Source organism: Ammospiza nelsoni, chromosome 1, assembly GCF_027579445.1.
Source record: "Ammospiza nelsoni isolate bAmmNel1 chromosome 1, bAmmNel1.pri, whole genome shotgun sequence".
NCBI lineage: Eukaryota > Metazoa > Chordata > Aves > Passeriformes > Passerellidae > Ammospiza > Ammospiza nelsoni.
The window spans coordinates 72420131-72433569 of record NC_080633.1 but is presented as its reverse complement, the minus strand read 5'-3'; the positions used below and the strand labels follow the sequence as shown (position 1 = coordinate 72433569).

Here is a 13439-nt window from a genome sequence, read left to right as displayed (position 1 = left end):
TAGTGACTACAAGAAAATTCACAGGGATTACTGTTACAAAAGCAGGGGAAAATATCAAGGAGGAAGACACAACTTGGAGGGGAAGTTATGAGAGATAGGGCATGGATACTTAAAAAAAAAAAAAAAAAAAAAAGAAAAAGGTCTTCACCAAAGTCAAAGCCATTAAAAGTCATGGCCTGCCATCAAGTGCGGGGACATGCACCAGAAAGAAGGGTGTCTGTAGGCAAGGCACTAATTTTGGAATCAGAGGACACAGTTTCAGCTCCTGACTCTCTCACAGAACTTTTTTGATGTTAATCAAATCACTTTTCTGCCTCACTGTGGTAGTCTGAGATGAAACGGGTGCTTGGCAGGGGAGTTGGTAATGTATTGGGAGTGGGAGCTGATGAACAGATAGACAGGTTCTCTATTCCCAATCTTGTCTTTTGGTTCTGGGGGTTTTTTTTAGTTGTAGGGAGTCTAGTAGAAGCTGTAAATTATGTATTAAGAAAGCTGACACCAGCTGCAGAACTGGTGAAGAATACCTGCCACGTGCAGATAGATGTTTTCTTAGAAAACAAGGTGCATATGGCTGTCTACTGTGAACAGACTCTGAGATGATTCAGGACATTTTAGAAGAGCAAGAATAATTCACATCTGGTTCCAGGGCAGTCAAAGATGGCCCATAATTGTTAGTGGTGACACTGAATAACTAGGTACACCCAGCACATCCCATTGTACCTCTGATTCACCTTCATCACTACACCTGGGGAGCAGGCTCTTTAGCCAGGCACAGTCTGTCCCACAGAATAGCAGTGCCAGCACTGGACCTGGTGTTAGGAAAGGAGTAGGCAGCAAAGCTTGAGACTTTTATGATTTGGAATGACAACCTCTAATTTTATGTCCTGATTTTTCTTTCTGCATGCAATGAGAGCTTTCAGGTTTTCTTGAATTAATGGGTTTTTTAGCAGAAGAAAGCTAAGGGATCTCTAGCCAAGATATGCAGTCAGTACAAAATGTCATTAATAATAAATAACAAGGAAGCTGTTCCTTGTTTAACCCATTCAGTCCACCGAAATGTTCAAGTAAGTTCTTGTGATATAAAGATCATAGATATTAATGAAGCAAGCAAGCTTTTTTTCACCTCCCCTTATCTTGTATGAGCATTTAAATTTGTGCTTCTGGTGGCTTTGTTATATGATTTCTTGAAGGAGGATTCCTGTTGCTACGTGGATGTCACCTTCTACAAGTGACAGGAAGATTAAGTGAAATGCTGTACAGGGTAATTATAACAAGGCTATTGGCAGCCTGTAACACAGTGTAAGTGACACAACTAATTTTGGTGTTCAGACATAATGTATGTGGCAAGTTTTACCTGTAGCTGTACTATCTACAAGTTATGTTGTCTCCAGAGGCACGTGTTGCATATCACTTTGACCATGAGTCAACCATAAACTCAGCATAGCCCTTCTACATTATGTCTACAAGAGTGTGAGAAGCTGCCCTGTGACATCTATTTCAATTGTAATTACTTGTGTCACTCATTGGAGATCTTGTCTCATTGCATAGATTTTTTTTTTCTAATTCATATTGGATGTTTTTTTATCTGATCCTCTCCTGTGAATTTTCTCTGCTAAGAAAAATAATGAAATTATATAATATGTCTCATGGTCTGGAGAGAAATTTTGACAGTTTTTATGCACTTACCCCTGTGACATTGATCAGATTCTGATTATGCATATGTTCATTCACTCTATCCTGATATGCCCTTGATTTTCTCATAAATGATACTGCAGTCATTTTGGTTTGAAATCAAAACAACACCAGAAAAGCATAATAATGGAATTAAAATCTCCACTGTGAGTCCTCTGTTTGCCCTGTTCTGTTCTTCCACACATAAACTCTTTCAGAGTAATTAACTGCCATAGAGTCAAAGCAGCTAATGAAGCTTTCTTCACCAGCCTTGCCCCATTGACTAGAGACTCAAGAGCCCATGGGTAGTGTCAAGGATAAACTGAGTTATGGAGAACCATGCAGTGTGCATCCTTCATGCAAAGATAAACCTCTTAAACTTATTTGCTTATATTAATAGAATCTAGATTGGAGGGATTTTGCAGATGACTTTTAATAGCCTACAGATATTAAAAGCCTAGAGCTTTTTTTTAATTTTGAAAAAGCAAATTATTTATTTTAAAATGTAAGCAGATTACACATCTGGAATAATAGACATTTTAGGGGTTGTTTTTTTCTCTTTAACTTCGAATTGCATGGAAAAGGAATTTTTTCTCTTCAAGTCCAGACAGCATCACCTTGGATGCTCAAAATGAATTACTTTTGAACATGGAGTAGCCATTTATGTCTGTGCAAATTTGCTTTAAATGTTGCTGTTGTAATTTTCCAGTGTTTCATATCCACTAGAAGGACTGCAACAGGAGAAAGAAGACAAAGTGAAGATTCTCTCAGTTAAATCCAGATTTGCCTTTGAGAGGAGAGACCCAGATTTGCAGGAGTTGGTATTTTTGGAGGATTGGGATAGTTCTTGCTTCCACATCAACTCACTAGAGAAGATAGTATTTCTATATTCAAAGCTGGCATGACTAGAGACTAAGCCTGTTGAACACTTGTTGCTGTGTGTTATTTCATTGACCTAACTGTGGAAAATGTCATACTTCTCTTAATAACCACAACCATATTTTGACATTTAATTAGACTAGGCAGGATAATTAATATTACAGTGATGTTGTTGGGGTCATGCCCAGCAACTGCTGTTTTGTTCCAAGGAGAGTCTTAAGATAGGATCCTGATGGATCTTCTCCTGGGGCATGCCCTGGCCAATGCCTGTGACGTGCTTTTAGAAGGGGTAATGAGGAGAGATTGCTGCAGTGTGTGCATTACACGACTTGGAGTTTTACCCTGTGCATAATGGAGGTGACAGCTTGGATGAAGGATATCTACTGAAATTCAAGCTGATTGATGCTAAGTTTATGAGTGGGAGAAGTCACTACAGAGGCGTTCACATCCATTCATTTGAAGAGATATACCCTATTGTCTACTGTTCAAGATAATATTGTGTTCCATGTAGGCCAAGGCAATTAATACTTGCCATCTCACTTTCTCTTAAGCAAAAGCCTATAGTCTTTTACATCAGAGGTGGAGGTCTCCACCAAGATCTACAACACCTCATTCTAAGAAGGAGATTAGGATCTGTCTAGACACCTCCTACAACTTTTTAGCAAGGTGGTATAGCTATATAATTTATGCCTGAAGTCCTGTTGGAAAGTATTTTTTCCCCCCTTTGTGATTTTGCTTAGAGAGGAAAATGGCCTTCTGCACCTCACAGACTGCTTTATCATTCCTTTCTCTCACAGGTACAGAAGTGTTGGTCTGTCTCTTAGCCAGTGCTCAGCTCTGTTTCTGTGGTGCTGTACACATGCACAATTTGTCTTGGTTATTACATGTAGCTCACTCTCTCATATTTCTCCATTTCCAGCCTTCCCAAAGTAAGCTGTAGTGTTCCTGTTAAACCTACAAAGCCACAATATCCTGTGGAAGTTTAAAATTAGGTGCTCTTTCTCCTTGTTATGACTGAAATTTTTAAAACATCCATTATTCCTCTTAGGGATCCTGGCTCCAACTTCAGGTTTCAACAAAAACTCCAAAACAAGCCAAAGTTGAATCTTCATCTCATATAGTGAAGGTGAGTTATTTTCACTCAGAGGATGCCAAGATTAAAATGAATTTTTTAGGTAGCTTTTCATGTATCCTTAATTCCTTTCATAGCTGAATTAATAAAACTTGAGCAGTATTTTGTATTATGCTTGTTTTATGTGTAATTATAGCATTAGGTCATCTCACTGTGTTTTCTTAGAAGAAAATGACTTATTTTATTAAATCTGGAAAACTGAACCATTTCAAGTTGTTAAAATAATCGAAGAATTTAAAGTTAATTGCTATTCTGTGAATAAAAGAAAAGTCAAACATATGGCAATTTACATCAGTGGAATTAAATCACAATATACAATGAATTTCTTTGCCATTCCATTCTGTGTTGTGAATGTCCATTTTTTCATACATTGACATGAAAGACACCAAGTAAGAGGGAAAGGAGGACCAAACCCTGTGTCCAAATCTGAAACATTGTCTGGACTTTCATGCATTTCTTCATCACAGCTGTTTGGAGGGTTTTTATAAATTAGGTAACTCTGGGCAAGGGAAAATTTTAACTTAAATTGCATCTAAACTACTCCATAAAATGTTTATGCGACAAACCAGTACAAGAGAACTGAGACCAAGAAAAACGGCACACTGAAATCCCAGTGCCTTGTAAAAGGTAAGTAAAACCAAAACAGTTCTTGGAAGGTTTAGGTTACCCCGACTTGGACATCTTGTAATTTTATTATGTAGGCTGTTTGTCCAACCTTTAGCAAAGGTCTCATGGAATAGGAATGAGTTAGAAGAAAAGGGAAATCAAGGACAGACAGTTGATTTCATGGGAAAACCAACCAGTAGGGGGGAGAAGTGACGGCCAAGAGCTTAAGAATTACTTGTGAAAACACCAGAAAGACTTACTGAGCAGAGCATCCCAGAGAGGACTCAGAAAACATCCACCAAGGAGATTTCTGCTGCTTTAGTACAATTGTGTGACTTAGCTGCACCTTTGACTTCAGAGCAAGCTGGCAGTAGTAGTCTTGGTGCTCATGTTCACTTATCCTCATGTACTGTATTTCTGATCACCAGTCATTCAGACTAGGACACCAGCTACTGTGTGTCATGATTCCCTGTGAAGGATCATACATATGAATTTCATTTTGATGTGTCAGGACTCACTTGGGAACAGAGTCAATGAATTTCAATTACCTTGCTATGTAAGCACAGTTTAAAAAAACCCACACATTATAACAAAACACAAAAACAAAACCAACCAAACAAAAACTATTCCTCACTACTTGCATTTTCAGCAGTCAGGCTACTGGACCTCCAGCAAGAGCATAGTTTGTTTTTATTTCAGATATATCATGATAGATGCAGAGCAGATTACTTATGGAAAAGTAATATCTATTTCCATATGGACCTTTTTAAGGAAATGGGATGAAAATCTGACTGGATGTTTGTTTCAAAAACAAATGTTTGGTTTTTATATATAGAAAAAATACCAATAACTGAGTCAATCTTTTTGGATCATAAAGGTATTAATGACAGGCAAGTAGGACAAACAAACATAATGAGCAACGCAAACCAGAAATCTGATCTACAGCTGTCAAAGCAAATGGCAAACAAAGGAAACTGTCTGATTGAGTTCAGCCTTCTACACTTCAAATAATTCCTTGCCAATTTCTTCTCTGTAAGCTGTGGTAAAAGCTTATTTAATCATCCCTACTATCATCAATTCTGTTTTCAGCTCTGCAATTGGAAAGACGTACTACCAGTAATCAGTTAGGAAACACTCCTGCTTTTATAGTGGCATGGCTCATGAAACAGTAGTGCCATATCAGGAATACCTTCTTCTTAGTGTCCTTGGTACCAAAGATGATCCCTAAGAGGAACAAAACAGTGGGTAACCTTCTTTCTGTGCCTCATTTTCTTTTTCTGAGAACTGAATCAACATAGTTCTGAAAATCTAAAGGAAGCAGAAGGAAATGAGTGTTCTGCCTTTCTCTTTGATTCCCCTAATTGTATGTAACTAACTGGAAAATTTGTTTCAACCTTTTCAGTTGGCTGAAGAGCAGCTTCTAATTAGCAACTGATGTAGCAAGTTAAATAAAGAGAATCCTTATAGTATACATTGTAGGAAAGGCAGAAGAGAGGTGAAAAAATACTACTCGGCATTGCTTCAAGGCATTAGTTGTCTATGGTTTACCTAATAAGTGCTGATTTTTATTCAGAATAGCTTTGTCACCATTGCTTTTCAGGGTACTCAGCGTAAAGAAAGCCAGCTCCGTTCACTGAGGACTCAGTACGATGCAACACATCTTGCATCTCAAATTTCATGAGAATGCATCCTGGGACCTGGAGAGAATTGCATAAATTTAGGTATGATTCATGCTGCTTATTAACTAAATGCTTTAAGTGTTGCCAGTTGAAGTTGCCATGTTTCAGTCAGCAAGTTTATGTATCAGGCTCTAGTGAACTATAATTGATCTGGGTCATGGATGCACATTCACGGATGTGACAGTCTAAAGCAAGATTATTGCAGATGGCACAGGTGGCAAAGCCTGCAGTTGCCCATGAAAAAAACCCAAACTTTTAACACTACAATTTTATCAAACTATAATTGTTGTCATCTTACTGCAAAAGTTCCGTACCTTCTGGGTGATTTCTCATGGACATCTCCTCACAGCACTGACCCCTTCTTCACAGCACAGCCAACAAACTCCAACTCCCTCCTCACCCAGCTACCCCACTCTTATGTAGCACTCATCATTATTGGACACAGCTGTGGCCTATTAAGGGCAGGCCTGTTCCTAATCTTTGGTGATTAGCACAGCTGCAACTCCTCAGGTGTGAGACTACCTTCTGCACTATGTTTATTTTCTTACATTCTATCCCTCCACATGTAACTATTCGGTTTTGAGGGTTGTTTTTCATGAACAGTTCCATTGTGGGGCTTTTGGTTTGTTTTTGACAGTAATATTAGCATAACTCATCATATCCATGATGAGCTGTCACACCTGCTTCCCTGAAAAGCTTTAATACATACATGCTTTTCAGAATCAAATTTTGCATGCTTATCAAGGTGTTCATTTGTTCCTTCATAATTTGCTTAGGTACTGCTGAATTATAGTTTGCTGAAAAACTCTTTGCTGAGTAGACTCAGAAATTTTTTTTTGCATTGTCACCACTGAGCATGCTCCTTCTCCCACCACTTGCTGGGGATATTCTAGCCTCATCCTGTGAGGCCTGAGGCCAAGATTTCAAAACAGAACAGAATTTCCCATGCAGGTGGAAGCAGAGCAAACCAGCTCTGTGATTTGGCAAGGTTTTCTATAGAATTTATATTTGTACAGTTTGCTTTTACTGCAAGGTTTGTTTAGTGATGCTATTTAAATGACTGTTAAAATGATTTTGGCAGCATATTCTTGACCTTTCCATATATATTTTAGACTGTGAAAGTGTTACTATGCTTGGTTTTAATGAAAACACTTCGGTCAGCAATGAATCATGTAAGGAGATCACTGAAAGTAGGAAGGTAAGATTTCCTGCCTTTTAGATGAAAGAGACTAGAAAGGAGTAAGGATAGTCCCCAGGAAAAAAGAATACAGACAGGACCTTGGAGTCTAGACTGCAATAAGACAAAAAAGTGTAGGTAGATGTGCAAGGTGCTATGCTTCAGAAGGAATTTTTTGTCAAAGGACTCTGCAGAACAAACACTAAACTGAAAGATAAGCACAAAAAATGTTGTAGAAGAGAGGTCTTGAATCTACATGAATTAACTGAATCCACCTTGAGAAGCCTCAAGGTGGATTTCCTTTTTCGCTGAGGAAACTGAAATGAAATTTCTATATACAAATTGAATTAGGGGAATCATTCTGTTTAAATAAATCTGTGTTTCCTACCTTTATCCATGAATATCTGACAGAAGGGGAAGTAATTTTAAGCAGTGAGAGAGTTTACCTAATCATCTCTAATATCTAGCTTTATCCTTAGGGAGAAATTCTGTTCAGAAACGGTTGCCTCTCTATCCCTATATGAATCTTTTCCTCTCAGATATCAAGAAAAATTGAAAATAAACAGCATATATTTGCAGAAGGACAAAGGACTTTGGTAATGTGCAAGGGAGAGTTTCAAGAAACAGGATTGGACATTGGGGAAAGCAATCGGCAGGAGATTTCATGGACTTAGGAGCAGGTGCTCCAGGAAGTTCACATGAGCAATCCAAATGCAAAAGAAGCTCTTAGATTAAAAGGCAGTGCTTGTTCTTTGTTAAAATTGTAGGCCTAAACACTGTTGGCTCCATCAAGGGCATCATCTGGATACCCTCTCCCTCCCAGAAAAGATCTCATGGCTGGCAGAGAAGATACATGGCCAAATCACAATCAAATTCAGTGCGACAATTTTGTATGCAGGGAATATAAAATGGAGGACAAAAGCCGAGTGGAATTCACATAGGTAAGAAGCACAGGGTGAGGGAGACATTAAACTCAACAGCTTTGGAAAGGATATGGCTCTGGGCAAAGGCTGTGTGGAAAGAACTGGAAACAAAGCTTAAAAAAGAATGGGAAGAAAAAAACCTAGGTCCCTGACAGTCACACTATAAAAGTAGGAAGAAACCCACAGCTGCATATTTGACAAAATGACTCTGAATCACAAAAGAAAGGCAAGATGACAAAACTGTGTCTATTCCTCCAGAGATTGCTCCAGCTGTAGATGCTAAACTTCTCACTTCTCAAAGAGTTGCACCATTTACACAAGTGGCAAGAGATATGTGTGGCAGATGAAAGGGTTTCCACCCTGCCCTCCGAGTCTTTTATAGATGGTTAGGGAGCACAGGGTGCAGTTTCTGGTCTTTGACATCTGGATAGCTTTTAAAATTTGTAGATATTCTATGAAAACCCCCTCTATTTAAGAGTAATTTGAGAAAGCAGTCAATTAGCACTTCCTATTCCATAAGTGTGTGCTTTTAAGTACAACCTGTGAGAAAATGGATAAAGATGTATGTGGAATATGCTGTATGTTAAACTATGTGTAGGGACACACTTTAAAATGTTCAAATTACAATATTTAACAGTTCTGCTTATTCAGTGAAAATCATTAGAGAAAACCTGACTTCATAAGATTAACACATTTTTTCTCTTATTCTTTTCTTCTCTTTTTTTTTTTCCTGGAAGAAATAGAATTGACAGTCTGTAATTTGGAAATAATATATGCACGATTTCAGCTCTCACAAGTCATTTTTTTAATGTTCTTGCAATAGTGAATAATAATCTGTGGAGTTCTGCCTGAAAGTTTGGCAAAGTGGGTATTCTCTGCACCTAGATTTTTAAGGATTTATTCCAGTGACTTTAAAATGGATATACATGGCTATATGAATTATTGTACTTGGAGTACTTCTTACATCTTGGGATGTTGTTTCCTCTTAATTATATTGGACAGTAAAAGGTATAATTCATATTAATTTTAATTTATTATTTGAAGGCAAGATGAAAATTGTAATATAAAATTGTTTTGTGCCTCCACATATGACCTCTAGAGGGAAGTAGTCTTTCAGGGCTATAGAAAACAGAGACTTATTCCACTTCTCTGTCAAAGCATGCCCCTCATAATAATCATAATTATCCACTGGCAATGCAGAGGGATGCTAGAACTCATTGTGTCTTTCAATCAATAAAATGCTGTGCTCAAAATTTTCAAGCCAGTTTGCTCTTAAAAGTGTCACACAAGCATTTCTATTTGTGTTTCATTATGGTATGAACTGTATAACTGGACCATATGTTCAGCTAAAAGTAGGATTTCTTCTGAAATTCTCCCTACTATTGTAGAAATAAGCAACAATAGAATGATTTTTTTTGTTTCCTTGGCAATAAAGAGATTTCATAGGTCTTAGAACTTCACAAATCTGAGAGATCTTCAGTCTTTCAAACCACTTGTTTCATTTTACCTCAGTGTAGCTCATGAAAGTGCATGTTTTGTATCTTTGTAACATGAATGCCATTTATGTTAATACTGTAGTACTCCTGGCAGCCATCTCCAGGGATATGTAGATAGGAAGACCAGGCGATCTTGGATCCCAAGGTTTGAACCTTTTTGTCTATAAAGAATTGGTCCAGTAGATACAAATTTAGTTTGACTTGTTTAAAAGTCAAAAGTTTAGAGTTCTAGTTCCAGCAAGATCTGTAAGGAGAAAGAGGGAAAACCCCATTCCAGTCCTATCCATATCTTCCCTATAACTTGACATAGTCATTGATTAAATTACTGCTCTTCAGAGCAGAAATTTCAGCCACAAACCTTCCTTTCCAGATGACCATTCTAATCAATAATCTGCTTTGTCAAGCTCTTTCTTGTACTATCTGTAGCACAAGATACCATGAATGCTCTTCTGTTTGTAAGAAAATCCTCCAGAGGATGGATTGTGTGCTGCCAACACGTATAGCCACCAGATAGTGCAGCCAAGCTGATGGACCTTGAAAGAAGTATATGTCTTTGAAAGCTGAGAAAAATTCATTTCAGGTCCTACTTCTCCCAGAGAAGTTCTAACACAGACTTTTTACATGAAATAACTTTTGTTTTCCCTAGAGTTCATACTTGACTGAGTTGTTTTTTTAAAGGGGTGGCAATTACTGGATTATCTGTAGAAATCTGATCCAGAAGGCATATTTTGAGAATGAGTCTTCCTTCAGAACATCTAGGAGTAGGAAGATAAAATTTCTTCAGTCTGATAAAGGATAAAAGCATGAGATGGATAACAAATTTTGCATGAGATGGATAACAAATATATTCAAGGCCAGAGTACTTCCAGACACAGATGGAAGCATAGATTTAAACACCTGCTTGCAGAATCTGAAAATCAAGAGTCAAGACTCATATGGAGTCTAGATCAAGAAGTCTTAATTTATAAGAATGATAGCTGAATTCTGATTAGTCCTGACCAGAATTTGTTATTAGATTGAAAACACACTTCCTAGATTTTTCTAAGTGTACTCAATTACATACAGCCAAAATGAAAATCTGGAGTTTGATCTGAAAGAGACCAATTTAAAACATTTTATTTGTGCAGAACATGACATTTGTTGCTGCTTTGGGAGAAAATAACAAATTATTAACAAAATAGTATGAGAAACAGGCCTAATTTCTTGCAATAATTATAAGTTTAAATTTAAAGAGTCTGAATTACTTGGAGCTGGATAAATATTTTTGACTAATATGCTCTGTTGTTGGCAAAAACTTTACTGTCATCTTTTCCATAGAGTGTCTGTTTTATTAATAAAACTAGACCATGTATTTCTTTCATAGCAGCTTGTGTAGGAGCTCTTCAAAATGCAAACAGATTTGATGGTGATGCACTGTTATGAGCTACCCACCATGATTCCACTTATCAAAATTATCACGACTTCCATTCATGCAAGAGGAGGGAGACTTACACAGGTCCTGCATACCAGCAGTAATTTCTTTGGATGCCTGCCCTGTTCATGCATTACTTACCTACTGAGCCAATAAAGCCACTTCATTTATTCACATGATAATACAGTTGGCCTTGGAGAGCAATCTATCCACGTTCCTGAGGTCTTTGGTGCTTTTCCAGATTGTCCTGCACAATTCCCATCTGCCTGTTAATTGGGGTGGATGCTACACTGCCACTAATGGCTGACAAGAACAGCCTGGGGGCAGCAAGGGCAGCATTGGGAGTCCTGCAGTGAGAGCAGCAGACCCCTTCTAGCCTGCTTGCCAGAGCGTCCTGTTTCTGATCTGAAGGATGATGAATTCACATTGTTTAAGGCTGGAAGATATAATACTACTAGGAGTTGTGTAAAAGAAAGGCAAGGATTTTTTCACTCAGCGTAAGAGTAAATAGCAGGAGAGAAATTTGTCTGTATCTGTTCACCCACGTGGACTAACTGGGTGGATGTGTGTGGGATTTGCTACTTTGCCTGCAGGTTAATTGTTCCATTGTAAGCGCCGAGGAGAGAGAAGAAGGAGGGATGGAGGGGAGGAAAGATCCCACAGAGATGGCACTGTGCCTGTGGAAGAGACCCTGTGGGGCTGATGGATGTACCCTGAAGGAACAGTGGGGAGGGTCTATTACGGACTGGCCATAAACCCCATTCCTTGTCTCCCAGCACTGCTCAAGGTAGAAGTAATATTGAGCCTGGGAAAGCAAATAGCTGGATGGCAGAAAGGTGTTTCATTTCTTCTCTTTGTTTCTGACCACCTGAATTTAACTGACAATAAACTGGCTTTCCCGAGGTAGAGTCTGTTTTGGTAAAGGATCTCCCTGTCTTTGTTTTGATCCACAAATTTCACATCTAATTTTCTCCCCCTGTCCTGTTGAGGGAGGAAAGTGAGTGAGCAGCTGGGTGGGCACCAGGCAGACAGTCAAGGTCAGCCCACAGCAGCACGTCTGCATTTGTGCAGCATCAGCGCTGTTGCCCACCTTTGTATGCTCACTCTTAGTAACCACTAAAATTTTGAGCTTTCAGGCATCAGCTTATCGCAATTTCAGCTAATGCTGCTGTTCACTCTGTGGCATAATTTAGTACACTCAGTTATGTTAGTGGCATGGTAAAAAGTGTGCCCAGGTTCCCAGGTTTTTTATGCATTTCATAGTCACAAATATTGCCCATATAATTCCCCTCACTCCTCAAAAAACATGTCACAAGGAAAATGTGAAATTTAGTAATCCATTCCAATTTACGAGCTGCTAGCAGTACTTAAGGTTGATGTTGGGAACTATAAATTACCACACATTGATGATAGCTAGTAATTTTATTTATTTTCCCTGTGAAGCTTCCTGTTGTGTTTAAACTGTTGTAATCTTTAGAAGTAGAAGTGCACACAGGGTCTGTCTTACTGTAAAATTGCGAGACACACTGAGCCATCATCAGATGCAGGAAAAGCAACTTTCTACTTTTTTCTGCTTCAAATAGTAATTAAACCACATATGTGGGGGGTTTGGTTTATGTTTTTTGTCTAGAAGAAGAACAGCAGTTATCACTGTCTCCAGCAGCGCTATGTGAGGAGTTCAGGAGAAAAAAAAAAGGCTAAGCTGAAACATGCTCTCCAAATAGAGATGTAGTAAAGGGATTGTGATATGTTCAAGTGAAATGAAACAGTTTTGTAGGCCCATAGGAAATGCTAATATGGAAGCAGCCATACAAGAGCAAAAACCTATAGTTGGTCTGGAGACCAGGGACTAGGCTGAGCATCCTGAAAAAGCAGCTCATATGATTGAAGTTAGCAGAATCCGAGGTGTTTCCTTCTGTTCTCAATTTGATTTGACGCAAATGCTTTCTAATTACTGCATTTACAGTTGATAGACTTGCCTGTGGAAGAGCCTGGGCTTTTTCCAGTCATTTCTTTCTTCAAAGTCATGCTCAGCGTGAGCCAGGCTAGCTGGTGTCTGGTCTGGAACTTCTGCCCTGATTATAATGAGAACCAGGCTCAGGACTTTCATGTCTTTGGAAAGAGAACAAGCCCAGAGTGTGCATTTCTAAACGTGATGCAGTGCTGTCCAGAAAGCTCAAATGATTTTTTGTTTCAAGACTTCATTAAATAAGACCATTCCTTAGGAGTTATTATGGCAATCAGTGAATTTGCACTGTGTGAATACAATCCTCCCGCTGAAAATTCGAGCTCTTTGTTGTACTGCATAGGTACAAGAGGCTCTGTTAGAACAAATAGAGACATCTGCAGCAGCATGGGGTTAAACAGGTATTTAATTAAATATGTATGTAATAAGTAAAATCCTTTTCTCCTGTCATGTTACTTCTGATTATGTTTTTTTATATCTCTAGTAATATCCCTAGAAA

At 38.4% G+C, this 13439-nt stretch overlaps 1 long non-coding RNA gene across 1 annotated transcript; it reads right to left on the bottom strand.

Moving 5' to 3' along the window:
* Window positions 1–3252: 3252 nt before the first annotated feature.
* Window positions 3253–6350, bottom strand: LOC132082245 (uncharacterized). The gene is made up of 3 exons (XR_009419781.1): window positions 6282–6350; window positions 5837–5985; window positions 3253–4757 (listed from the first exon to the last, which is right to left on the bottom strand). It is a non-coding gene; the product is annotated as an uncharacterized LOC132082245 (long non-coding RNA).
* Between the last annotated feature and the right edge of the window lie 7089 nt (window positions 6351–13439).